General features: G+C 41.1%; 1 protein-coding gene across 18 annotated transcripts in view; it reads right to left on the bottom strand.

Moving 5' to 3' along the window:
- SIPA1L2 (signal induced proliferation associated 1 like 2) overlaps nucleotides 1-24525 on the bottom strand; it is a 300638-nt gene that overhangs the window by 217387 nt on the left and 58726 nt on the right. For 16 of the 18 annotated variants that reach the window (XM_037025563.2, XM_037025562.2, XM_073241286.1 and 13 more), the window contains exon 2: nucleotides 16866-16912. The gene's annotated coding sequence lies outside the window, so the exon portion shown is untranslated. Of the gene's footprint in view, nucleotides 1-15981; nucleotides 16001-16679; nucleotides 16830-16865; nucleotides 16913-24525 lie in introns of those variants that run through there. The other 2 variants (XM_037025564.2, XM_073241283.1) reach the window with 2 other exon arrangements.

The raw sequence follows: 24525 nt of genomic DNA, 5'->3' as shown, positions 1-24525 counted from the left end.
TCAAAATAGAGGCACAAAAAATTAAGCCAACTGCTCAAGGTCATAGCAAGCTAATAATGTGACAAGCTGGAGGGCAAACCCTGTTGTTGTCCAACTTTAAAATGAAGGTTCTTTTGCATTCTTATCGCTAAACCATGCTTTTTCTACCAAGCCCATTGGCCAGATGATTTTTTTCTGCTGATACATGGGAGCCAGCACAGGCTCACAGATAAGGGCCAGGCCATAGAATCTACTTCCTCAGGCGGGAGCATTTACAAGTCCCTGGAGCATCTCTGTCCTTGGCGTGCCTGCATCTGCAGGGTGGTGGAGGCAGTCTAGGAGATGTTCATGCTGAAGGGCTTACAACAAGACTTAGGCCAGGAAGTGCCCATAATAACTGCGAGCTGACAGCTTCACTACACTCAGTAGAAGAGAGAATTAAAGAATCTGGTCTCAAAAACGTGTTCACCTTTTTTAGTAGGCAATTAAATATAGAAGCCTAGCACATTTCATTGCACAAATAAAGTCTCTTTATCTTTCTCTCTCTAAATAAGCAACCCTATAGAATGGATGACTTTCTATGCCTTTATTTCTGTTGTGCCCCTAACTGTGAAGGGGACCAAACAACCTGACTCTGCCCACTCCTAGACCACAGAAGGGAGGCAGATGGACTGCTGGAGATTGGAATGACTCTCCAAATCGGATGGTTCCAACTTGGCTTCTATCAGACCAATAGCTAATTACCACGGAAAGTGCTTTTATCGAGGAAAAAATTATTTTACTTCATAATCAAAATCTTAACACTACCCATTGCTCCTCATTGAATGCTTCCTTTATGAAATCTTCCACTGATGTTTCCTCCAGAGAAATGTTTAATAAAAACAAAGAAAAGCAAGCCAGCAGTGCTGAGACTTTCTTACAAAATTACAATATGTTCTGTGACAAGCTGGAGGGCTTTTTCTGTGAAAAAGCCCTGCTGCTTTTCAGGTTCATGAACTAAGAACGCTATTAGCAGCTTTTCACTGAGGGAATATAGATAGTCACAACTTTATAATATGGCACTGTAAATGTTTTACAAATAATAACACTGTAGGAGGCATACACAAAGTTGGACATGGCATTTTAAACATCTTGTAATAACTCCTAATATACTGACTTTTACACTCAGTCACTTTCACCTTCCATAAGTCATACAGAATTGTGGTTTAAACTAAGAATCCACTTACACTGAATATTAAACTAACACTCTTGGGAGAGGCTTGACACTTCAGCCATGGATAGATCTTCCTTCAACATTCATCTGAAAATCCAAACATAACAATAATTGCTTCATATTATTCTTGTACACGTTTTTTAAGTCTTGTTAGGATTCTTTTTGGCTTTACACGATATCAGTATGGTTATCTTTATGAATGATCCATATATAGATATATGGACAACATCCATGTAATTACACAAACTCTCTTTTTGGTTCTTCTCTTACCTGCCTGCAGAAAGCAAGATCACATCCTGAACTCTCAGTCAGATAAGACTAAATGGATGACTTAGCCTTCTCCTGAAGTCTCTGTCATTGGGGCATTGCCAGAAGAAAGTCAGACAACCTAGCTCCTCCTGGCTCCAAAATTGATTAGAAAAGTTACCCTGAGCAAATCATTTAACCTTCCTGGGCCCTGGTTTCCTTATGTTATGTTTAAAGTGCAGATAATAATGCCTACTCACAACGATTGCTCAGAGATTAAATAAAACATTACCTGCCACATAGTAAACAGTAAGCAAATAAGACTGCAATAATGAACAATTAATAATTATTATGGAGAAGATAAAATGGCCTGAAAATATACTGCAAATGGGGCTAAGTGTCTGCCACATTCAATCATAAAGGCCCTGTCATGATCGGGTTTATGGTGTTACATTTGGAGAAAAATTATTTGTAATATAATGGATATAAACCACATTGTCATTTATTCAACTAGACAGAAACTAATGGTAAGAGGAGAAGTTAGGAAGATAAACTCCTACTTATCAAGAAAAATGTATCTTACCTTGTCAATTAAGAAAAATAATTCCAAGTACAAAAGAGTTTTTTTGAGTCTGACGAACATGAATCAGTCCATGAGAAACTAGAGTGTTGGGCCCATCAAGCTAAGAACCAAATCCTACTTTGTTCAAGTGATGGGCTCAGGTTCTTCAGGTGGCGCCAAGGCCTGGGAGGCAGAGGCAAGGAACCAGCAGGTATGCCCCTGGTACACAGGGGAAAGGGTCATGGCATGCGGTTTCACTCAGCCTGCCCTATGCCCCTGGTGAGCTCACCAAATGCTCTTGTCTTATGTAGCACACACAAATCCATCAAGTCATCTCATTCTAGCATTTTTTTTCTGCTATACATGAAGCAAACCAAATGTACACTTCCAAATCCATTCATTCATCCATTCAAATGTGCACTAAGTGCCTATAGCATGCCAGGAATCCTGCAGGGAAGAGATCCACCTAGGCTCACTAGTTATTCCCCTAGCATTTGATGAAGATAGCAATTGAATCTTTCATTAGAGCTGTATGTATATGCTTTTATCTTCCCTATTTGATTATAAACTGTTGGGGCCATATTTGAGTCACCTTGTTTCCCTTGGCACCAAAAAGAACGCTCCACTTACAGAAATTACTCAATAAACATTTACAAACTAAATCACTCTCCAGGATGCATGGGACAGGAGAGCCCACAGTCTCTCCCGCTGAGGTCTTTGGGTTTTAAGATTATTTTTCCAAGGGGGCTAAACCTTCCAAATCCAGCTGATAGTGAAATATGAAATGAAATGTTTTAAACATAATCTGGAAAATGTTTGTGTTAGTCTGCCTTTAAATTTCAAGAATGTAAGCAGCAAAAAACCAACTTAAGGAAGAGAGGAACGATTGTCTGAACTTTTTATATACTGCCTTTCCCAGTGTCCAAGCACCTGAGCTAAGGACCAAGTGCCATCACAGTTCAGACTTATTCCTGACATCCTGATTCTGGCAACAGATGGCACACTGCTGCTTTGCGCAAGCAAATGACACCCATCTGGGTGCTGCTCCCCCAGCACAGAGATCTAAAAACTATGATGTTTCTTCAGAAACTTGGGCAGGACAAGAAATCTTTCGGTCTGAGAAAGTTCTAAATAAATGGAGAAAAATTATCTCACCTCTAGAGGTCATATTAGAACCCTAGAATTCTACTGGCTTCACAAAACTGGCTAGAAGGAAAAAGGGTAGGATTGAAAGGAAGCTGAGCACTCCCTGGCAACACTTATTCTGACTCCAAAATGGCAGAAGGTTACAGGTAAAGCTGAGCGCACACAGACAAGAGAGTTCAGGCTTCAAAACAGCACCTTTCTGGTAAGAATATGCCTAAGGAGTTAACAAGTCTTACCCAAAATCTGAAGGCTGAAATACATACAACTATAACAACATGGGAAATTCTATTCATCTTTGTAAGAACAAGAATTGGCAGCTCAGCCCAAATTTTTCTCAGTAATCCCCTAATGATAATAACTGATTTGTCCCACAGAACAAGCCATCTAATTCTCTGATAACAAGTGACTAAGCCTTTAAGGTGGCTAAGTCCTAATTTCATCACTGGAAAAATGAGGATATGGAATGGTAAAATCATCTATATAAGATTAAGCAACAAGTTCTCAATTAAAAGCTAGTACATTGCCTCCTCAGTTGTGATGATACTACAAAATTTATATAAAATCTATAAAAGTCCAAATAAAAAATCTACGAGTACAAATTATGTACTGTTTATATAAAAATTTCTTTGAACAAAATGGTCCTAGCAAAAGAGAAAATAAAACAACCAAAGCAAGTGAACTTCATTCATGTTGTTTAACAACAGATACGCTGTACAGATTTGAAATGTCCCTGTAATCGGGGTATAATTGTAACCTATGTTGACAACATTTGAAATGGGTTTTTAACTCATAAAAATGGCTAACTATATGGAGTACAACTTTACTCCATGCTCTTAATGAGTTCATCTGGATTCATACCATAGATACTCAACACAGTTAAGAAAAAAACAGAAAGAAGGAAAAGACAGTGGTAACCAAGAATTTGCAAAAATACTTGTTTGTATCATGTGATATAGGACTAATATCCACAATAAACAAGTTTTTTTAATCAGTACATGTAGTAATTCAAAAGACAAGAGAAAAGTGGGCAAAAGAAATAGAAGTATAAAAAAAAAAGAAGGAAATGGACTTCTTAAAAGAATTAAGAAATACAAGTGGCCAATACAGGTGCTTAACTTTGGCATAAATTCTTCAAAAAGAACATAAAACTAAAGTAATGAAACAGCTTTTACACTATTATCAGAAACAAATAAAATACTGAGAAGGCTAGAGGCTCAAACATAAATCAATGACAGCATCATAAATGGGCCAACCTATCCAAACAGCAAACTAGGAAAAGCCACAAAAATTTTTAGTGTCTGTAACTCGGTCATCCAGGAATTCCACTCCAACAAATTTACTCTAAGGAAACAGTATTATAAGTCTATACACAAGCACTTTGTTAATAAGAGCCAAAGGCTGACAAACACCACCATGTCCTTCAACTGGGATTAATAAAATAAATAATAGTCCACCAACACAATGAAAAACAATTCATCATCAAAAAGAATACATAGGAACTACTGAAATATTGATGATGAAAAGATATCTATAATATATTGTTAAGTGGAAAAAAACAACTGGCAAATGGTAGGAAATGAAGAATCACATTTTTTATTTTGCTTTTGGTTTGTCATTAAAAAGTGTGCATGGGGTGGAGCCAAGATGGCGGCATGAGTAGAGCAGTGGAAATCTCCTCCCAAAACCAAATATATCTATGAAAATATAACAAAGACGACTCTTCCTAAAATAGAGACCAGAGGACACAGGACAACATCCAGACCACATCCACACCTGTGAGAACCCAGAACCTCGCGAAGTGGGTAAGATACAAGCCCCAGCCCCGCGGGACCCGAGCACCCATCCCCTCAGCTCCCAGCGGGAGGAGAGGAGTCAGCAGGGAGGGAGAGGGAGCCCAGGACTGCTGAACAGCCAGCCCCAGCCATCCACATGAGAGCGTAGGCACAGTGCACACGTGGGGTTCTGGATACTAGGGAAACAGGGCGGCAGGACTGGTGAGCAGGTGCCCGAGGCCAACACCGGAGAACAAAGAAACGGGAAGGGCCATTTTTTTTATCATCTTTTTTTTTTTATTTATTTTTGGCGAGTGCTTTTGGGAAGTGTTAAAGGGACACGGACCCCAATACTAGGGAAACAGGGCAGCAAGACCGGTGAGCAGATGCCTGAGACCCGTGCTTGAGGACAAACAAAATTGTGCATTTTTCTTTCCTTTCTTTCTTTTAAATACTTATATAATTTTGTTGTTGTTGTTGTTGTTTTGGTTTGGCGAGTGCTTTCTGGAAGTCTTAAAGGGGAAGGGTGGGACACTTAGTCCAGAGGCAGGGAATCTGGGGATCTCTGGGCACTCTAACCACCTGGGCAGCAGGGAGCATGGAGGTCCCTTACAGAGATAAAAAGCATTTCCGCCGCTCACCCTCCAACGGGGCTCCACCATTTTGGAGGAACAGCCCCAGCCAGGTCAGGCCCACAGCAACAGCAGAGATAAACCCCATAGCAGCCGGGCAGGAAGCAGAAGCCCAGTCTGTGCAAAGAGGCCCAGCAAAAGCCACTAGAGGTTGCTGTTCTCCCAGGAGAGGAAGGCTACAAACCAAGAAGAAGGAAAGCTCTACCAGTCATCACTCATACCAGCTATGCAAACTATCTCTATCACCATGAAAAGGCAAAACTACAGGCAGACAAAGATCACAGAGTCAACACCTGAGAAGGAGACAGACCTAACCAGACTTCCTGAAAAAGAATTCAAAATAAAAATCATGAACATGCTGACAGAGATGCAGAGAAAAATGCAAGAGCAATGGGATGTAGTCCAGAGGGAGATCACAGATGCCAGGAAGGAGATTACAGAGGTGAAACAAACCCTGGAAGGATTTATAAGCAGAATGGATAAGATGCAAGAGGCCATTGAAGGAATAGAAACCAAAGAACAGGAACGTATAGAAGCTGACATTGAGAGAGAGAAAAGGATCTCCAGGAATGAAACAATACTAAGAGAACTGTGTGACCAATACAAAAGGAACAATATCCACATTATAGAGGTACCAGAAGAAGAAGAGAGAGGAAAAGGGATAAAAAGTGTCTTTGAAGAAATAATTGCTGAAAACTTCCCCAAACTGGGGGAGGAAATAATCAAACAGACCATGGAAATATACAGAACCCCCAACAGAAAGGATCCAAGGAGGACACCAAGACACATAATAATTAAAATGGCAAAGATAGGGCAGAGCCAAGATGGCGGCGTGAGTAGAGCAGTGGAAATCTCTTCCAAAAACACATAGATCTATGAAAATATAACAAAGAAAACTCTTCCTAAAAGAGAGACCAGAGAACACAGGACAACATCCAGACCACATCCACACATGCAAGAACCCAGTGCCTTGCGAAGAGGGTAAGATACAAGCCCTGGCCCAGCGGGACCCGAGCGCCCCTCCCCCCGGCTGCTAGCGGGTGGAAAGAAACCGGAGGTTTTTTTTTGGTCAGTGCTTTTTGGAAACCTTAAAGGGACAGGGACTCCGGTGCTGGGGAGGCAGGGCAGCCGGACCGGTGAGTGGGTGCCTGGGAACGGCACCTGAGGACAAAGAATATCGTGCGTTTTTCCCTTTTTTTTTTTCTTTTTTGGCGAGTGCTTTTTGGAAGCCATAAAGGGACGGGGACCCCGATGCCAGGGAGGCAGAGTGGCGGGACCACTGGGCGGGTGCCTGAGACCGGCGCCTAAGGACGGAGAAAATCACGCGTTTTTCCCATTTTTTTTTTCTTTTTGGCGAGTGCTTTTTGGAAGCATTAAAGGGACAGGAACCCCAATACCAGCGAAACAGGGCAGCAAGACTGGTGAGCGGGTGCCTTAGACCAGTGCCTGGGACAAAGAAAATCGCGCGTTTTTCCCAATACTAGGGAGGCAGGGAGGCGGGATCGGTGGGCAGGGGCCTAAGGCCGGCGCCTGAGGACAAAGAAAATCGCGCGTTTTTCCCTTTTTTTTTTTTTGGCGAGTGCTTTTTGGAAGCCTTGGAGGGACGGGGGCCCCAATACCATGGAGGCAGGGCAGCAAGACCGGTGGGCCGGTGCCTGGGACCAGCGCCTGAGGACAAAGAAAATCGCGTTTCTCCCTTTTTTTTTCTTTCCGGAGAGTGCTTTTTGGAGGCCATAGGGGGACAGGGACTCCAGTGCCAGGGAGGCAGGGCAGCAGGGATGCTGAGCGGGTGCCCGGGACCAGCGCGTGGGGACGGAGAGGGTCGCGCGTTCTTCCCTTCTTTTTTTGGCGAGTGTTTTTTGGAGGCCTTGGAGGGACGGGGACACCAGTGCTAGGGAGGCAGGGTGGCAGGAACAGTGGGCGGGTGCCTGGGACCGGCGCCTGAGGACAAACAATATCGCGTGTTTTTCCCTATTTTTTTTTTTTTTTTGGTGGATGCTTTTTGGAAGCCTTGAAGGGACAGGGCTCCCAGTGCTAGGGAGGTAGGGCAGCAGGACCGCTGAGCAGGTGCCTGGAACCAGCGCCTGAGGACAAAGAAAATCGCACTTTTTTTCCTTTTTTCTTTTCTTTTTTTCTTTTTCCTCTTTCGTTGTTGCTGTTGTTGTTTTGGTTTAGAGAGTGCTTTTTGGAAGTCTTTACAGGGAAGGACAGGACACTTAGACAAGAGGCAGGGAATCTAGGGATCTCTGGGCACTCTAACCCGCTGGGCAACAGGGAGCACAGAGGCCCCTTACGGAGATAAATAGCCTCCCCGCCGCTACCCCTCCAACGGGGCTCCACCATTTTGGAGGAGCAGCACCAGCCAGGCCACGCCCACGGCAACAGTGGAGATAAACTCCATAGCAAACAGGCAGGTAGCAGAATCCCTGTCTGCGCACAACTGACAAGCATAAGCCACTAAAGGGTGCTATTCTCCCAGGAGAGGAAGGTCACAAACCAACAAGAAGGGAAGCTCTTCCAGCGGTCACTTGTACCAGCTCTGCAATCTCTATCACCATGAAAAGGCAAAACTACAGGCAGACAAAGACCACAGAGACAACACCTGAGAAGCAGACAGACCTAACCAGTGCTCCTGAAAAAGAATTCGAAATAAAAATCATGAACATGCTGACAGAGATGCAGAGAAAAATGCAAGAGCAATGGGATGAGATGCAGAGAAAAATGCAAGAGCAATGGGATGAAGTCTGGAGGGAGACCACAGATGTCAGGAAAGAGATCACAGAAGTGAAACAATCCCTGGAAGGATTTATAAGCAGAATGGATAAGATGCAAGAGGCCATTGAAGGAATAGAAGCCAGAGAACAGGAACGTATAGAAGCTGACATACAGAGAGATAAAAGGATCTCCAGGAATGAAACAACACTAAGAGAACTATGTGACCAATCCAAAAGGAATAATATTCGTATTATAGGGGTACCAGAAGAAGAAGAAAGAGGAAAAGGGAAAGAAACTCTCTTTGAAGAAATAATTGCTGAAAACTTCCGCAAACTGGGGGAGGAAACAATCGAACAGACTACGGGATTACACAGAAACCCCAACAGAAGGGATCCAAGGAGGACAACACCAAGACACATAGTAATTAAAATGGCAAGGATCAAGGACAAGGAAAGAGTTTTAAAGGCAGCTAGAGAGAAAAAGGTCACCTATAAAGGAAAACCCATCAGGCTAACATCAGACTTCTCGACAGAAACCCTACAGGCCAGAAGAGAATGGCATGATATACTTAATGCAATGAAACAGAAGGGCCTTGAACCAAGGATACTGTATCCAGCACGACTATCATTTAAAGATGATGGCGGGATTAAACAATTCCCAGACAAGCAAAAGCTGAGGGAATTTGCTTCCCACAAACCACCTCTACAGGGCATCCTACAGGGACTGCTCTAGATGGGAGCACTCCTAAAAAGAGCACAGAACAAAACACACAACATATGAAGAATGGAGGAGGAGGAATAAGAAGGGAGAGAAGAAAAGAATCTCCAGACAGTGTATATAACAGCTCAATAAGCGAGCTAAGTTAGGCAGTAAGATACCAAAGAAGCTAACCTTGAACCTTTGGTAATCACGAATCTAAAGCCTGCAATGGCAATAAGTACATATCTCTCAATAGTCACCCTAAATGTAAATGGACTTAATGCACCAATCAAAAGACACAGAGTAATCAAATGGATAAAAAAGCAAGACCCATCTATATGGTGCTTACAAGAAACTCACCTTAAACCCAAAGAGAAGCATAGACTAAAAGTCAAGGGATGAAAAAACATATTTCAGGCAAACAACAGTGAGAAGAAAGCAGGGGTTGCAGTACTAATATCAGACAAAATAGACTTCACAACAAAGAAACAAACAAGCGATAAAGAAGGACACTACATAATGATAAAGGGCTCAGTCCAACAAGAGGATATAACCATTCTAAATATATATGCACCCAATAAAGGGGCACCAGCATATGTGAAACAAATACTAACAGAACTAAAGAGGGAAATAGACTGCAATGCATTCATTTTAAGAGACTTCAACACACCACTCACCCCAAAGGATAGATCCACCGGGCAGAAAATAAGTAAGGACACACAGGCACTGAACAACACCCTAGAACAGATGGACCTAATAGACATCTATAGAACTCTACATCCAAAAGCAACAGGATATACATTCTTCTCAAGTGCACATGGAACATTCTCCAGAATAGACCACATACTAGCTCACAAAAAGAGCCTCAGTAAATTCCAAAATATTGAAATTCTACAAAGAAAACAAAAAGGCTCACACAAACACATGGAGGCTTAACAACATGCTACTAAATAATCAATGGATCAATGAACAAATCAAAATAGAGATCAAGGAATATATAGAAACAAATGACAGCAACAACACAAAGCCCCAACTTCTGTGGGACGCAGCGAAAGCAGTCTTAAGAGGAAAGTATATAGCAATCCAGGCACACTCGAAGAAGGAAGAACAATCCCAAATGAATAGTTTAACATCACACTTATCGAAACAGGAAAAAGAAGAACAAACGAGGCCTAAAGTCAGCAGACGGAGGGACATAATAAAGATCAGAGAAGAAATAAACAAAATTGAGAAGAATAAAACAAGAGCAAAAATCAACCAAACCAAGAGCTGGTTCTTTGAAAAAATAAACAAAATAGATAAGCCTCTAGCCAAACTTATTAAGAGAAAGAGAGAATCAACACACATCAACAGAATCAGAAATGAAAATAGAAAAATCATGACAGACTCCACAGAAATACAAAGATTTAAGACTACTATGAAAACCTATATGTCAACAAGCTGGAAAACCTAGAAGAAATGGACAACTTCCTAGAAAAATACAACATTCCAAGACTGACCAAGGAAGAAACACAAAAGTTAAACAAACCAATTACAAGCAAAGAAATTGAAACGGTAATCAAAAAACTACCAAAAAACAAAACCCCCGGGCCAGATGGATTTACCTCAGAATTTTATCAGACATACAGGGAAGACATAATACCCATTCTCCTTAAAGTTTTCCAAAAAAAAGAAGAGGAGGGAATACTCCCAAACTCATTCTATGAAGCCAACATCACCCTAATACCAAAACCAGGCAGAGATCCCACCAAAAAAGAAAACTACGGACCAATATCCCTGATGAACGTAGATGCAAAAATACTCAACAAAATCTTAGCAAACCTAATTCAAAAATATATCAGAAGGATCGTACACCATGACCAAGTGGGATTCATCCCACGGATGCATGGATGGTACAACATTCGAAAATCCATCAACATCGAAAATCCACCAACATCATTCACACATCAAAAAAAAGAAAGCCAAAAACCACATGATCATCTCCATAGATGCTGAAAAAGCATTTGACAAAATTCAACATCCATTCGTGATAAAAACTCTCAGCAAAATGGGCAGAGAGGGCAAGTACCTCAACATAACAAAGGCCATATATGATAAACCCACAGCCAACATTATACTGAACAGCAAGAAGCTGAAAGCTTTTCCTCTGAGATCAGAAACTAGACAGGGATGCCCACTCTCCCCACTGTTATTTAACATAGTACTGGAGGTCATAGCCACGGCAATTAGACAAAACAAAGAAATACAAGGAATCCATATTAGTAACGAAGAAGTTAAACTGTCACTATTTGCAGATGACATGATATTGTACATAAAAAACCCTAAAGACTCCACTCCGCAACTACTAGAGCTAATATCGGAATTCAGCAAAGTTGCAGGATACAAAATTAACACACAGAAATCTGTAGCATTTCTATACACTAACGATGAACCAATAGAAAGAGAAATCAGGAAAACAATTCCATTCACAATTGCATCAAACAGGATAAAATACCTAGGAATAAACCTAACCAAAGGAGTGAAAGACCTATACCCTGAAAACTACAAGTCACTCTTAAGAGAAATTAAAGGGGACACTAACAAATGGAAACTCATCCCATGCTCCTGGCTAGGAAGTATTAATATCGTCAAAATGGCCATCCTGCCCAAAGCAATATAGAGATTTGATGCAATCCCTATCAAATTACCAGCAACATTCTTCAATGAACTGGAACAAATAATTCAAAAATTCATATGGAAACACCAAAGACCCCGAATAGCCAAACCAATCCTGAGAAAGTAGAATAAACTGGCGGGGATCTCACTCCCCAACTTCAAGCTCTACTACAAAGCCATAGTAATCAAGACAATTTGGTACTGGCACAGGAACAGAGCCACAAACCAGTGGAACAGATTAGAGACTCCAGACATTAACCCAAACATATATGGTCAATTAATATTTGATTAAGGAGCCATGGACATACAATGGTGAAACGACAGTCTCTTCAACAGATGGTGCTGGCAAAACTGGACAGCTACATGTAGGAGAATGAAAAGTATGAACTGGACCAATGTCTAACCCCATACACAAAAGTAAACTGGAAATGGATAAAAGACCTGAATGTAAGTCATGAAACCATAAAACTCTTAGAAAAAAACATAGGCAAAAACCTTTTAGACATAAACATGAGTGACCTCTTCTTGAACATATCTCCCCGGGCAAGGAAAACAACAGCAAAAATGAACAAGTGGGACTATATTAAGCTGAAAAGCTTCTGTACAGCAAAAGACACCATCAACAGAACAAAAAGGAACCCTACAGTATGGGAGAATATATTTGTAAATGACAGATCCGATAAAGGCTTGATGTCCAGAATATATAAAGAGCTCACACGCCTCAACAAACAAAAAACAAATAATCCAATTAAAAAATGGGCAGAGGAACTGAACAGACAGTTCTCCAAAAAAGAAATACAGATGGCCAACAGACACATGAAAAGATGCTCCACATCGCTAATTATCAGAGAAATGCAAATTAAAACTACAATGAGATATCACCTCACACCAGTAAGGATGGCTGCCATCCACAAGACAAACAACAACAAATGTTGGCAAGGATGTGGAGAAAAGGGAACCCTCCTACACTACTGGTGGGAATGTAAGTTAGTTCAACCATTGGGGAAAGCAATATGGAGGTTCATCAAAATGCTTAAAACAGACTTACCATTTGACCCAGGAATTCCACTCCTAGGAATTTACCCTAAGAACGCAGCAATAAAGTTTGAGAAAGACAGATGCACCCCTGTTTATTGCAGCATTATTTACTATAGCCAAGGATTGGAAGCAACCTAAATGTCCATCGGTAGATGAATGGATAAAGAAGATGTGGTACATACACAATGGAATACTACTCAGCCATAAGAAGAGGGCAAATCCTACCATTTGCTGCAACATGGATGTACCTGGAGGGTATTATGCTCAGTGAAATAAGCCAAGCGGAGAAAGAGAAATACCAAATGATTTCACTCATCTGTGGAGTATAACAACAAAGGAAAAACTGAAGAAACAAAACAGCAGCGGAATCACAGAACCCAAGAATGGTCTAACAGATACAAAGGGAAAGGAACTGGGGAGGATGGTGGCTCGGGAGGGATAAGGAGGGGGAGAAGAAGGGGCGTATTAAGATTAACATGCATGGGGGGAGGGTGAAAGGGGAGGGCTGTACAACACAGAGAAGACAAATAGTGATTCTACAACATTTTGCTATGCTGATGGACAGTGACTGTAAAGGGGTTTATAGGGGAGACCTGGTATAGGGGAGAGCCTAGTGGACATAATATTCTTCATGTAAGTGTAGATTAATGATAAAAAGAAAAAAAGAAAGAAAAGGGGGATTACTCCCTGATAGGATAAAACGAACTGTAAATCAATGATTAATGCATGCTTTAAATATCCTTAATTTTTATCACTTAAAGGGTGTCAGATGATCAGCTATGGAAATACATTTTTCTGATAATATTCCTTTCTCTTAAAAAAAAAAAAAGCAGTTCCTGTGTGGTGATCTCCAATAAGTTCTTCACAATGGTATAAAAGGCATATCAAAGTGTGGGCAAAGGGTCTGTTTGTATTTATACAGAGGATCAAAGCCTAATTTGGCTACCCAGAAAATGAACTAAGATATGATATGAAGAAGAACTTTCAACATCAGCACTCTCTGGAAGAGTCATACCAGAAGATGATCATCAAAAAAACCTCAACAAAGATCCAGGCAATGCTGCAGTTGTAGCTGCATTCATCCCACCAGTTCCTGGACTTGTCATTGGAATGAAGAAGGAGATATCTAAGCTGGCCTGTGCATACAGTAGAACAACAAATTTGACTGGATCTATACTGTTGGAACTCAACCAAGAATTAGGAGTAGTGCAAGTTGTAGCGCTCCAAAATCTTACGACTACAGACTATCTACTGTTAAAAGAACATATGGGATGTGAACAGTCTCCAGGAATGGGTTGTTTTAATTTGTCTGATTTCTCTCAGACTGTACAAGTTCAGTTGGACAATATCCACCATATCACAGATAAGTTTTCACAAATGCCTAGGGTGCTTAACTGGTTTTCTTGGTTTCACTGGAGAGAGCTGGTAATTATAGGTCTGCTTTGGTTATGTAACTGTATTCCTATTATGTTAATTTGTGTACACAATTTAGTCGTTTAAAACCTATACATGCTTAAGTTACTCTAAAAGAAGATATGTCAAAGAAATAATCAATCTTCCCTTGTTATCTTCCATATGCTACTCCTATAGCTTTTCTTCTTCCTTCCTAATTACAACCCTTAAATAGAATTCATGCCTCATATCGAATTTACCAAGTATCATAATTCTTCCAAGTGGTAAAGATACCTCAAGACAAATACTGGGCATAAAAGCCACAGGGCATAAATCTGCAAAGAAGTAAAAAGCTAACCTTTTTAAACAATATCGCCTCTCTCTCACTTACCAACTTTACATTTCCCTATATGGCCCCGGAAGATGACTGGTTAGCCAGAGGACGGGTAAGATTCCTCAAGGGAGGAACAACCTAAGACAGACACAGTCGCAGGGGGGCCATCAGGTGAGAAATTGGGGACCAACAGAGGTGAGGCTTAGAACCTCACCCCCCGTTTGCATCCGTAGATGTTTTATTGCCCTTGTCTAGCTTGGATTAATACTTAGTCTACAGGCACACACCTGATCATCTACATTTGCCCTCTTACAGCACTAAACTATGTTTTCTACCTTTATCTTGCATCTACCTACCACTTCAGCATTTTATTAAAAATAAAAATAATAATAATAATAATAATAATAATAATGGAGAAATGTGGGATTCACATATAAATCAAGTATAAAAATCAAACAAATATTCATATTTGACCTGATTGTTTATAGTTCATAATATGTGATCAAAACTGAAAGTTTCTGTGATGACTGCCCTTGTACTGTTCACCATGTAAGAACTTGTTCACCATGTAAGAACTTGTTCACCATGTAAGAACTTGTTCGTTATGCTTCAGAAGATTGGAGACTGACGAGAATTAGGCTGCGGGTGGATTAATGATTGTGCATTGAGCATTGAGTCCCCTATACAGAATTTTATTGTTGTTAACAACCGTTTGATCAATAAATATTAGAGATGCCCTCTCAAAAAAAAAAAAGTGTGCATGTAGATTTAAAACATCTGTCAATAGTAATTGCCTTGTAGGAGTGAAATTATGGGGGGATTTATGGTCTACTTTATATATTTCTATGTTTGAACTAAATAAACCCATAAATTTAAAAACTAAATATAATTTTTGATATGAAGTCTGCTTAAAATTATGAGCATGTGTGACAGATGTTTATACAGTCATGTATTCCATAATATCCCCAACACTTCATGCGACAGGGACCGTGGGTGTAGTCAGGCTGAGCGCCTCCAGAGAAAACAAGGCAAGAAATTTACAGTCAAAGCAATGTAACAATGTAAAGTCCCTATCGAAATTCTGTGTTCAGCATTATGCAAAGTCAAGGTCACACTAATCCTCTAGGGTAAAGATACTAGACTAGGAATATAGACATCTTCAGTGAGCTCTATCCTCTCACTGTATCTCTCAATAAAAAAGCCTCTGCCCTGGCTCTCCTCCATTGACCTTTTGCTAAATTCATTCTTCAACTCCGCAAACAAGAATCCCAGCATCATTCTCTCATCAGAATCAACCAGAAAGAAATGCATCTGGAGAACATCCTCTCAGTTGGCTGCTCTACACTCCTGACTAGAGGAAACCTAGAACATAAGGAGGTCAGGCACAGCTATTTCTTCACCACACTCAGGCGCACAGTAATGGATACGGCCAGCCGAATCCACGGAGCTTAAGGTGGCTGGAGGCTCATAACAGAATGAATACATCACCAGACTTCAGCAGAACCAAGGAGCCAGCAGGGACGAGTACAGCTGTTGCACAAAGTGAGGGTCTTTTCTTAACAGGAACCTAGGTAATAGATGATCTCCCTTCATGTTACCTCCACATGGGAATTTACTCGGGCTCCAATGCTTTCAAGAGCACTTCTGCCAGGTCCTGTGAGTCACATGGAAGAGGGAGCAGTCTTTTCAGGCTGAGATTCTCTCTGCTATTATTTCCTGGGTTTTCCCCCTTCTCTCTCCTTCAAATAGTTTCACCATTCAACATATGTATGTTTTATCTATTTATAATTCGTAACAAGAAAACATTTGATGGCTATCTCCTCCCTCTTTCAATGATATTCTGCCACTGTTAAAGTGCTTATCCAGTTAAAAATATTTTTAAATGCAGGCTCCCAAGCCACAGACTTCAAAATACCCCAACACATGAAGGACAAAGGCTGTGGAAATAAAGGCAGTCACCATGGGCCCCAGGCTGAGCTAGCTGACCTCTCCTAGGACACCTTAGCCCTCCCCCACCTGCTCCCTCTGTCACCTCCTCCCAGGGGCCTCACAGCACAGGGCAGGCACGTGCATCCCTCCATGGGGAAGGCAGCCTTTGTGCAGCCTGTTACCCAGCACTACAGTCCACTCTGTCCCTCTAATCTAGGGATACTCTGTAGAGATGTACAAACCAATTTTTAAAATCATATTCTTTTAGACACATTAAGGGATGTTCAGAGGAACTTGCTGGTGACCCCTTAAGCCCCCAGTTTAGGCAATTCCAAAGTTCAAACAGGCTTCCTCAAGCAATGCTCACCTGTGGCTGTGCTGGTGGAGTGAAAAGATCAAAACATTCAATCCATAAGCCAAAGGGAACAAAAACAATCTTAAAAAGGCAAAGCAAAACAAAAAACAAAATAGGACACAGAAGTCCAACTTAAAACTCAAAGTGTGTGTTTGGGGTGGGGATAGCAGCCAGCTCAGGCCCTCAGGGCAGGCTTACCTCAGGGGAGAGGAGCAGCTCTGGGTCACTCAGCCAGGAGCCAGAACCTACAAGAGAAGAAAAAGTTCCAGTTCAGACCCACAGAAAAGCTCTAGGTCAGCACTTGGCAGAATGTGGTCTGAGGACCCCCATGTAAGAGGTCAAAACCATTTTCAAAAGCATAGCAACATATTCATCTTTTCCATTCTCTTCTCACCTGCACACCATGGTGTCTTCCAAAAGCTGAATTACAACATCAGGGTATAAAAATTTGAATGCTATTGTATTCTCTTAAGCCAGATATTAAAGAGATTTGCAAAAATGTAAAACAATACCATTTGGATCACTAATTTATTTTTTAAATACTAATTTTCATAAAACACATTATTTATAATACAATCCAAATAATTTATTCTAATTTTTAATTAATAAATATTTTAAGACTTCTCAATTTTAATTCTAGTACCATGTCAGTAGAAATAAGTCACATAATCAAAAGCTCTTTGGGATACTCAGTAATTTTAAAGAGTTGGTCAAGGTTGACCTAGGACCACAATTTTAACTGCTACTCCAGGTGTCTGTTTGGGTACAAACTTCTGTTAAAATTGCACCTGCTTTTAATAACAGTATTGGTCAGTGTTAGGTATGTAGCACTGACTACATGCAGGTGCCATAAATACTATGTATCATATATCTAAACTCCCCATCACTTAAAAAAAATGGCTTTTTCTGTCCACCTGGATGAGGAAACTCTTAAGAGATTAGTTACTTGGCCAAAGTGAATCATTAGATCACTTGGAGCAGGATGTGAACTCAAGTCAGCCTGGCTCCTAAGGTCTTTTCTCTATGCCATGTTTTAAAGATAGTAATTATGAGAATTTCTGCAAACTAAGCCAGAGTGAAGTGCCCAGGGGCCCACACTCCTACCTGACATTGCACAGACTCAAAATGCAACAACATACAGTGGTCCATCCCCACTGTAACCCCCATGCAACGATACCAACATGGCTTCTCTGGCATGTCCTGCACTTTGCTTCCTGCAAACAAGAGACTCCAGTAAGCAGGGTGTCCCACGACAGCCAGTTCACACCTGTTGTTCCAGTACAGTATTGACTGTGCCCCTTTTACTCTGAGCAGTGATAAATTATAGTCACCTACCAAGAAGGCTTTAATTGGCTTTGGCTTAAGAAAGCCCGTCTTTTTCAATCTGTCTCAATTTTATAAAGTTGATGGAAGAGTTACTGTATTAATCCCTCAATTGCAGGTAGATTTAAGATTATGTGCAGAAGTGAGGGAGGGGAAAGAAATTCTCACGGACAGAACTCCTCCAGCCAACACAGCCAATTTTGGGTTTACAAATCAAAGACACAGAATGGCAAGAAATGAAACAATTATGACATGATCTAGCAATTTCACTTTTAAATATATACCCAAGAGAACTGAAAGAGGGTTTTAAAAAGGTATTTGTCAACCCATGTTCATAGTACACTATGCACAACAGCTGAAAGTTGCAAATCAGTGAATGAATGGATAAGCAAAATGTGGTCTATTTATACAATGGAATATTATTCAGTCTTAAAAAGGAAGGAACTTCCAACATATACAACATGGATGAAACCTGAAGACATACTCAGTGAAATAAGCCGGTGAAAAAGGACAAATACCAGAAGATTCTACTCTAGGAAGTCCCAAGAGGAGTCAAATCCATAGAGAAAGTAGAATGGTGGCTGCCAGGGGCTGGGGATGCAGAATGGGGTTGTTTAATGAGCACAGTTTCAAGTTTGAGAAGATGTGATGCGTGATGGGAATGGCTGCACAGTGTACTTACACTGAACTATACACTTAAACATGTTAAAGTGATAAAATTTATGCTATGTATATTTTACCACAGTAAAAAACACACACAAAGTATTTATCAAAAAGATTTCCGAACATTAAGTCACTAGAAAAGAACATATTATTAGGCATCTTATGCCATGATTTCAATCTTCATCAGTTTATTAAATTCATTCACTTAGCAAATGCTCACTGACCACCTAGTTACCAGCTGCTGTTCTAGGAATCGAGGAAGAAGACAGTCTCAGCCATCATGGTGCACGGACGCCAGGGAGCCCAGACACAGCACCAGATACATGGAAAGGCAGCCTGCGGAGGCCTACAACCACACTCAATGACAAATATTTCTTGCAAGCAAATCATGAATGTGTATAACTTATGAAAAAAACCACAAATTCAAATCCTCTAAAGTATCAACATATCTCAAAGTTGTAGGAACCCATTTTTTTCCTCTAAGGAAGTTTTCTGTTTTTGCCATTTTTTTATGCTGCTACATTATCAAACCCTCAATTTTGATTTATGAAATAAGTCTTCAAAAGTCCTATTGATTAAATAGTTCTGTTGTTTCATGATGAAATATTTTGTGGTTAATTTCTCTTCTACAGCAGAGACCCTTTAAATGATGTTGTAACATCCCCCACACAATGGGCCCAACTCTTCCTTCCTTTCCTACAGCAAACATCCTGTAAACAATTAATGCCCTGCACTTTTAACTGACTGCTTTTGTTTACTGACAGGAAAGGAAAGGAGAAATTCTCCAAGTAGCATTAGGGACTCCAGAGTTTTGCTTCATTTCCTACCAAGAAGGTGGTTTACATGAGGCAACTGGCTATTATCTTTTGCCTTTTTTTGGTGGTAGAGGGAAAAAAAAATTAGTGAGCTTTGGTTCTTCTCAAGTAGCACAACTGGGGCTGGGAGCTGTCTTAGAAAGCCAGGGAAAGAGGATGCTGAGAGGATGCACCTCACACTTCAACAGGAGACTGTGCCAGAAAACTGGATTTGCAGGCAGGGAGAGGTCTGGCCCTTTGTTCTCATCAGCAGGTTCTTCAGCTGTTTTCCCAGAGAAACAGGATTCTGAGAAAGTGAAGGCAAATATTTACTTTGTACTGAGAAGAATACAAATATTCTGTCTAGCTCAAAATTACTATTTCTCCACTGAATGTTAGGACAGGCTTGATAGTATTCAAGGAAAGCCCCAGAAAGGCTAATTTTTGTTTTAGCTTATTTTAAAAATAAAAATTCCTTTCAAAATAATGATGTCTCTGAGGATCAAAGTCTTAAATGCCTAATTCTGTCTCTTCACCTGTGAACATTGGCAATGTGTATGAGAGAACCCTGCCTCCACCCATTCGCGGCCAGCAAGTCAGTCATGGGCCCTCTGCCCAGTCTATGTACCACACGCACATCTTGTGCATCATCATTAGCCTCCAGTCCTAACCTCAACCTCAACCCCTCCAGAAGCACAGCACACACCTCAGGGAACAGGTCCTCAGGAAGTATATAACTGAATATGGAATCATGACAGATTCAAATAGCCAATCATCCCTAGAGAGTTTCGGTCACAAGGGATCCTGTCGATGAATGTCAGATTATGTCATTCGCTTCAGTAAGTGCATTTTGGAAACCAGAGCACTTGTTAGCATCCAACATTCAACACTACAGACCACTCGGCAAAGCCAGAATTCAGGCTTTACCATCTTGAACATGTGCACACAGATGCACAAACACAGACTACAATGGTCTCTAACTGTTCCCAGCCTAGTAAAGTTCTTCTCTTACTCAGACGTCTTCATCATGCACGAGATGTCAGCTCAAGCCTCAAGTAGATAACCAGCACTCTAATGAGTCTTTTCTGCATGCAGATCAGGTTAGTGCAAGGTAAAACCTTCCCAGGGTAGTACTGCAGTCTCACTGAAGACATTGTCTCTGCGACTGCAGCTTGGCATAACATAAAGCGTCACCATTGCTCAGGTGTTGTGCTTTTTGGGTTTTTTTTTTGTGGCTATGGCCATTATATATATTTTAAATTGTGATAAGAACACTTCACAAGAGATCTACTTAACAAGTTCTTAAGTGCACCATACAGTATGGGTGACTCTAGATACTATGTTGTACAGCAGCTCTCTAGAATTTATTCACCTTACATAAATGAAACACACCGGCCCTGCCGTTGGCAACCACCCTGGTGGTGTCCACTCCTAAGTCTGGTTATTCCAGACACCTCATGGATGTGGAACAACATCTCAAGCCCTTCTGTGACTAGCTCATTCCACTCAGCCTAATGTCCTACAGGTTCATTCTTATTACCATACATGGCAGGATTTCTTTCTTTTTTAAGGCTGAATAATATTCCAGTGTGTGAATACTTTGGATTTCTCAAGTTAAGGAGAGGTAAAAAGGGAGAAAGGAACTGGAAGCAGAGCCCCTTCAAAGTTACTGCAACACTCAACAAATTATTTTCTTAGCACCTCCAACATCCAAATACTTTCCTAAATGCTGTCTATATGCAGACACTGTTCTTGCCACCAGAAGCTCACTGCCTAATGGAGGGAGCCAACCTTTAGGTAGAAGCACAGAACCACAGATAAAATGGAAGAAATCTCTAACAGGGCACTGTTTGGGCCCCAGCGAGTAGAGAAGTGGGGAGGAAAAGGCTTCATGGAGCTGACACTGGGGTAGCTGGACCACCACAGGTATGGGGAGCCAGAGAGCATTCCTTCCCCTCAATTGTGTCACAGGATACACACTTACTCAACTTTCAGATATGACTTCCTCTCCCCATCCCAGCCCCAGAGTGAATCAGGAAGAATCTGGGGCTTGGATGCCTCCCCAGGCCTCTTAGAGCATTCCATCAGTGCTAGGCAGCACAGCCCACACAGTGTTTATCAGCCCTACAAGGGCACACCTCCCAGAGCCTTCCACTGCCCTGCCTGCTGTGCCTTCGGGTGCAGACTCGAGACCCCAGTAGCAAGGACAGGTTCCTGGCTACAAAATCCAGCACCAATCACTGCGCTCTGTGTTTAAAAAGCACCTGATAAATATTTTTCAAGAAAAGAAGAAAGTAGGGAGGGGTTAGGTGGGGACTAGAGAGCAGGAGCAAGTGGGGCACAGGGCATTGGTTAGCAGGCCTCTACTGGAAGAAAGCTCAGGGGTATTTCTAAAGGCAAATTTCCATGCAAGAGGTTGAACCATGTGAAATCACCCAAATCCACCACTTTGGGCCTAAAAAGGGCAGGAATTTCACGCGATTCAACCTAATGAATGATCCTCCTCAGTGAGCTTGCTCATCTCCATCAGCAATCATGGATTTCGGCCCAATGCTAGCCTTACCTGTCTCTGCCATGTCAAACAGCCAATGTGAACGACCCACCAGCACCTCTAACTCAATATGCAAATCTGAATCCACGTCTTTCTGGACCAATGCCCTGGCCCACCCCTACTGGGCACAGGGCTCCAAGACCTGGCCTCCTCTAGGCCCTGGGCCTGGCCCTGTGTCTGTCTGGCCCACTCCCTTCTGCCACCTCCTGCCCCCCCATATCATGTATCCATGGGCTGCTTTCTGTTCAGTGTGCAGGACCAAAGCAGTGTCATCCACCTCATCTCCTGGGTAGAAGAGGGACCCTGGGAGACCTAAGTCCAGCTTCTGCTGAGGGCACTAAACTAATAGACAGGAAGCTCCAGCTACTGTCTGCCACCTTGCTGATCACACAGAAAGGGCCAAGGTGACACACACAGCAGGCAGAGAAGGCAGAGTCAAGATATAGAGGAAGAAGAGTCTCTAACAGTGCAATTAGAGCCCCAGGACCCAAAAATGTCTAAAGCACGCTACTCACAGACCTCCGAGTTACCTGAGCACTAACTTTCCTTTTCTACTTGAAGTGGAGTTTCTGTCATTCTGAACCAACAATCCAGACAGAGCAAAACTGCTCTCAACAGAGCCTTCAAATAATTCTGTAAGATGCCTCCAAGTACCTTTTATCCGACAGTCACAGTATGCAATAAATAACCTTTCCCAAACAGTTATGCCCTAAGGTTTCCTGTCTCTGTCCCTTTTATCAAGATGTTGCCATCACCCAAAATCCCAGCATTCCTCACAGCCTCAGTCAAATGGTCTCAGACATTTCCAGGAGAAAAATGTTTTAAGAAAAACTTTGTAGACAGACAGCATCTCTTGCTCTCTGCTACTCCCAGAGACAATTATTGTACTTTTTGCTCTAACATTTTTCTGTCAGTCCCACACGTGGTTTATTTTTAGACACCTGTTACCTTCAATTGTGAGTTCTTAATGAGCAGAAGCCTTAGATATAATAGGTAATCAATGCATAACTGGTGAAATGAATAATCATAAGCAGGCAAACTTCTTATATTCAGAAGTCAACAGCAAAGAACATTTACTGATGATGATGTCACAATTAATTCAAAGTCTTTATCCCTTTTCCATAAATTTATTACATTATTTTATCTTTGAACTTCTAAGAGTGAATAATGGAAGTACCATGGCATCTAGGGTAAGTCTTGATGTGGCAAAGGGAACACTCTGGGCTCTTTCAGCACTTCTCAAGAGCCAGACAAACAAGGAATACTCCTGGCAAGAAATACACCCTTGCTAAATTAAAGCTAAAAGGCTTTAACTGCTTCACAATGACCACAAAGTCCAAATTTTCCGCCAAGGCAACCAAGCCTGGCAATCTCTCCAACCCCTCCTTCCAACTCCTCCTGCCACTCTTGCTCTCACACCCTGTGTGTGGTTTCTCAGACTTGCTTAGTTAGATGGTGGAAGAGCAAAAAGTCATGATGCCTTTTGGGGAGCACCCCACCCCTTCACCCAGTGTATAAAAAATGATGGATAATGATATAATTTTAATATGGGAACGAGGGACAATTTTACTAGCAGAAATATGCACATGATGAATTCATATGCATCACCACAAGCATATCTATCCAGGAAAAAATAAATAGGACATTGAACTTGGCATGCACAGCTGATGTATGTTTTTCTATCATCTGCTAGTTTGCTTATCATCAGCATGTAGGCTAGCAAATCATGACAAATAGGAAAATATTGCTTAATGTGATGGTTTATGTTCATTATCTTAAGAGTTGAGTACTTAGGAGCACCTATGACTGGATGGACACACTCAGAGACCTGTGTATGTCTTAGTCTCTGCACTGAATAAAGTTCTAATGTAATGATGTTATGATGCCATTTTAAGACTGGGGGGTCCTCTATAACATAGCTGAAATATCAATGAAGAAAGGAAAGAACAAAACATATTTGTGAAGTTCCAGTGATTGTCTACTATAAGGACAGTTATTAATAGCAACCATAATAAACTAAGAAAGTCTAAATTCAAATGAATGACTACAAAAGGTAAACCAATGTCCATAAGAGGTGAAAACGCCCCAACCAATAACTTTGCTACTAATGCCATCTGTTCTGTGACACTGAAAGGGACAGAACCCATTAATTAATTTCTTGACTTATACTGAAATAATACTTATACAAAATACACAATGAAATGTATGATGAGCTAGGCAAATCAAACAATAAAAATGAGAAAGGAAAAATAAATGGGTATAGATTTGTCTAGTGCAGGCTTGACTGCACCTATAACAGAAATAAATCTGACAGTGCAAAGTTGTATAATACCTATGTGATCATGTTTAGGGGGAAAATAGTGCAGCTGATATGTGTCAAATATTTACTAAGCAATAAGGATATATTTTATTTGCATTCCATTACTTCACATTGGTCAAATTTTTAACAATTATGCATCTACTCAACTAAAATGTAAATCTTTATTTTATATATATACAAGTAGAAAATGCACAGCTTACTTCTGTA

The sequence above is a fragment of the Manis javanica genome, chromosome 7 (assembly GCF_040802235.1).
Source record: "Manis javanica isolate MJ-LG chromosome 7, MJ_LKY, whole genome shotgun sequence".
Taxonomy (NCBI): Eukaryota; Metazoa; Chordata; class Mammalia; order Pholidota; family Manidae; genus Manis; species Manis javanica.
This window is presented reverse-complemented; position numbering and strand designations above follow the sequence as displayed.